Below are 5291 nucleotides of genomic sequence, written 5' to 3'. Positions count from 1 at the left end.
CTATTCATCTGAAGCAAAGTCATACTGAATAGCACAGGGCAGTCCAGGGCAGTTTTACTCAGAGCACCTCAGCAGCTGCATTTAACCTCTTGTACAACATAAGAATAATTTCTAAAATACCTTTTTAACCACAGAATATACATTTAAAGGACCCCGCAGCAAAGAGGCACTTTGTGTAATTGAACAAAACAAACACATATCAGTTATTAGTTAATCATGTTTGTAAACATATTTATCCATGAAGAGATTGTAAGGCACTGGTCATACTGCATCCAGCGACTGGCAGCATGTACTGTAGTGTAGTCATAGCTGATATCATGGACAGGTCATTCATCATTGCAGAGATATGATATAACAGCTAATCCCTTATCCTAATCTCCCCCTGCTTCTACATCATAAAAAAAAAAACATACATTATGTTTACATGTCCTGAAATAGTTTTGATTAAGTCTCTTCTTTCCCCTTACAACTTGTCAAGCTCCATCTTTCAAACATCCTCTGTGATGCGTCAAGTCCAAAAGGTTTCATTTTTCTCAATCTGTTGGCAGAGGGTGATCATTAATCAGGCTGTAGCAGGCCAAACTGTACAATCCGTATGTATAATCAGTCCCCTGTGATGACCTGGTCTGACAAGACAGTCCCATTTCCGTACAGTAGCTAGGCCAATTGCATGTTGGGGAAAATAAGAGATGACAATCAGATAAATGTATGCTCTCTTAATGGATACTGGTGGTAATGTCCAGGGTTGTGCCTGGTTAGCCACATAACAAACTGGCCTGTACCACTACATATTGCATGAGTCATCCAACCTGAATAATCAAGTATGTTCCCACATTATCCTGCTATCCTTGAAACACAAAGCAACCAACACAGAGAGGTTTGCTAACAATAGCTTGAAAGGCAGCATTCATAACAAGCTTATTCACTGATTAATAACCTGCTGTAATGCAGAGCAGTTCAAAAAGAATCAGACTCGTCATGTTGACAGTTTGGGATTAGATCTTTGCTAACCTTAGTGAGGAACATAGTCAACTATCTTTGCTGCAGTGCTGTTTCTGTTTCTGATGTAAAATTAAACTGGTCTGCCAGGCTTGCATCAAATAGATCTAATTGTGTCAGGATCTGATTTTGCTCGCTGCTTTGTTGTTGTTTACCCCTGATTCTGTTGGAGTGTCAATTCTGGATACAGTGAGAGGTTCAACAATGAAGACCTCATCCTTTGGTTCAAACAAATGTGAAGTATCATACATTATGCAGTGGTTACTGGGTTTCTACAGCTGTTAAACATCACCCTGGACAGAGAGACTGCCACCAAATTAATATCAAATCTGCCTTCCATTATGAATGAGGGCCAGGTGTGCCTCATTAAAAGTGGGCCCACTGTCAGGAGAATCTTCTACACATGATATATCCTACACACACGCACACGCACACGCACACGCACACGCACACGCACACGCACACGCACACGCACACGCACACGCACACGCACACACACACACACACGCACACACACACACACACACACACACACACACACACACTCTTCAGCCCTTCAGGTAAGGTGTGGAATATGTGTGCTGTCCTTGAACTGCTAGCGACAGGAACTGGCAGGGAGAGGACTCACTGGAATTCAGAACAGAGTGTCACTGTTCTTACATTGTTTGGAGGTGAGGCTGCAAATTCTGTCATCACCATTAATTATTACTGTTACACTTGATATAGCCATTTTTAGCTCAGTGGATCTCAAAGTATAGTACAGTATGTTGATCCTAATGCGTGGAAAATTTTATGAAATTAATCCTACAACCATCGGACTAGGCTACAATGTAGTGGAGTGTAGTGCTATACTGTATGTACTTATAGCAAGGAAAAAATACTGTAGGACTCAATGATGAGCTGCAAGCCTCCCTATTTACAGCCCCCTAAATGTTTTGCTGTTCTATTTTATTGCTGTCATAAATCTGTTGTAAGGAGTGCACCAGGACATATTGTATATTGTCTGTCCCTCCATCTGGAAGACCAAGTTTTGATTTCACATCCGAGACCTGCTGAGATGGAAGCCAGATGAGGATGATTCAAAGCCCAGCCGGTTGACTCCAGTGGAGCGATTGACTGAGCCCAGGGAGCGTTCCTCTAGATTTGCACTCCTCCATCTGGTGTCCTGGAGGACCCACTTCAGAGGCCTGGCGGATGCCCAGTGTGCCTAGGCCCAGCCCAGCTGATTCTCCCCTCCCTGGGCCCATCTGAGGTGCCAATCTGACCCCTCTCTGGAACCTTGCCAGCCTGCTCTGCTGGGAACACAGCTGAAAATAACCCACCAATTCATCATGGAGAATGCCAGCCGGGTGTGCTGCCTAGGCACTTCTCTCAACTTTGGTAACTATTTCAGACTGACCGAGGAGACCATTCACATCTTCAATGCATTAATTATTCAAAGCCTCTCTTGTGTAGTAGTGGACCCCATTCAGATCAGCCCCCACACCTGGAAATATGGGTGGTCTCTGCAAATGATCAAATATATCACCTGAGATTGACATGCCAATTATAGCTTTATACTGCTGTTATTACAGTGAAACATTTACAATTGATTTACCATATGCAGTAGGCCTTCACTCGACCTCGCTCGAGACATTTATAGCACTCTAGAAGAGTTACTCTCTCCCCCATTGGCTTTGCTTTTGATTGGCTACACAATTATTGAGAAATGTCCACTGGTTGCAGTCTATTATGTCAACCTCTCCATCCCAACCCCATCTCCACTCAAAAGATACAAAGTTGTTCAGGTGAAATAATTCTTCTATTGCAAGTTGAAGGCAAGCTGTAATTATTCTGAGATACTCTGATATACTAAGATAGTAGAATATGTACCAGCTGTCAGATATTTTTTCATCTGTGACAAGAGGCAGGTAACGTAGTACAGATGAACAGGAGAATAGCCCCCTACAAACCTATATTTTATATCCATCATAGCACTTGCATGAGATCAAGAGTCTCTTCTTCAATACAGTTCTATACTAACCTCATTAGTCTCATCAAAAGCCATTTTAATTCTGAAAGAAATATGAAAACCCCACATATGTAATAGGACAATCAGACTGCACCAGTGATACATAATGGCATCTTCTGTACAGAGTTTTGCTGTGCAGATATACAGAGTGCAACATGGAGACACAATGGGATGAGTCATGTCCTTGATGGGTACTATGTTGTGTCAATCCAAGTTTCAAAATAGCCAAGGTAAAACCAGTTTATTTTTTTCCAATGACATATACAGAATATACATCATTTGTTGCATGTCCCTGAAAACATGATTTATTTTGAATTAGCTCACAAGTCGTTTTCTGCACTATGAGCAACTGTATTGCTTCACTGCAGGTAAAGAATAGTAAGAATAACAGAGTGCAACATTTGTAATAAGCTTATTACAAAGATAGCAAACTACAAGAAGGTTGTACTGTACATGTATGATATCATTGTATATTTGATATACATTATATGAATGTGGACAGGAAACACACATGTATGATTCTAACCCAAACTAAGAGAAGTACAGTGTGAGCTGACCTTATGGATGTGGATTGATCTGCGGTGGGAAGGTTTTCATTGGGATCTCAAATTTGACTGAGTCAGGCCTCATCATTCAGTCCATATCATATTTTCTAAATGACATTGCTACAGTACTTTATATTCCATGGTGTTGCATATTCCATGGTTCTTTATTTTATTATTTCAACATTGTATTGATTGCCTGATATTTAAAGCTTATGAGTGGGCAAACCATCCCCATGTGCCAAGAAAGATCTCAATCAGTGAGATTGCAGATGGTATCAGGTTTGCCTTCCCTCTGTGTCCGCTTCAACATTTCACCAAATATGCCAGCAATCTGCCTTACTCAGTGACTACTGAAAATTGTATGCTATTCATCTCACACATGCTGCACACACAGATGTTGATGTAATCTTAATATGTGGTTGTCAAGTAAACATACAAGATGTGGTGTTAAAGATGCAAGACTGGTGTCTCTTATTTACTATAAGGAGACTTTTTTTTTTTTTTTATATATTGGAGCGAACGGTGGGGTAGAGCAGCTTGCCCTAAGGGTATCAAACTCACATCTTCCGCTTACAAACCGGCCATGCTAGCTACAACACCAAGAGACTTAACTCCCTTGGTGGAGCCGCTAACAGGTCTTACACAGGGTCATTACAATATACTGTATTCAGAGCAGTATTTCAATGTTGGCACATATACAGTATATTCAGACGTATACAGTACACTGATATATGATATATAAAGAAAAGAAAAGAGATAATACTGCAAAGAGTCCAGGAAAGCAAAGAGGTGTTTCATGCCTCGTCTTTCCTGGTCTGCCTCGTATTTTATAACCATACCAAGGGAATCTACTGCCACAATAAATCAAAATCTCTTGGACAATAATTATTACCTCTATTCTCTCTGGGATCTGGGGACTTCAATCCTCAACTTATCCTCATTGGGCTTTGGTGCTGTGGTCATTCCATATAATAGACTGCTGTTGAAAGACAAGTGAACAGAAAGCAGAATGTCAGCTTAATTGCTGTGTTCCCTGCCCACTTCACTCACTGCCTGCTGCAAATGAGTTCCAGGGAGCAAGTCAAGGACGAAGGGCCTGACACATTGATATGTGTCCGCAAGAAAGATTGCTTACTGTATGTCTGTATGTCTTGAAAATGCTGAAAGCTGAAATTATTTGGTTGCAGTGTACTGCAGATACTGTGTGTGAATTTATGAGTAATGTGAACAAATAAATGAGTATGCTAATGTTTGTGATCATGTACAGATATTATGCAGTTTTACAATGTGAGATACAGTACTACAGGCTATCTCATTATCAGGTTATTAGTCCTTTTCTGATATGGTGAAAATAGGAATACTCATTTTAACATGTTCCACTGCATGATGATGAATATTAACATTAGATTATCCAAACGTGATTGGTTGTTTGAGAAAGCTAACACCGTATATCTGTTTCAATAATCTGTGTACCATGCCTCTCTATCTTTCAGTCTACTGCAGTACAGTTGTACTGTAGATGCACTTTTACCCTCCACACCTTGACTCTGGCAACAGGAGCTGAAAAGGCTTCAAATGTTTCAAACATCAATGGACAGCCCTGTATCTCCAGGAGTTCCCTCTTGTCTATTCTCTTTGTGAAACCAGGGCTGACGAAACACAGCTGGTAGGACTCCTGGACTAGGGAATGTTGTGAAACCTGGAATAATCAGAATAATCCAGTAGGACCAGCAGAA

This window comes from Argentina silus (assembly GCF_951799395.1).
Source record: "Argentina silus genome assembly, chromosome: 4".
In the NCBI taxonomy this organism is placed as follows: domain Eukaryota; kingdom Metazoa; phylum Chordata; class Actinopteri; order Argentiniformes; family Argentinidae; genus Argentina; species Argentina silus.
Note: the sequence above shows the minus strand (reverse complement) of the source record.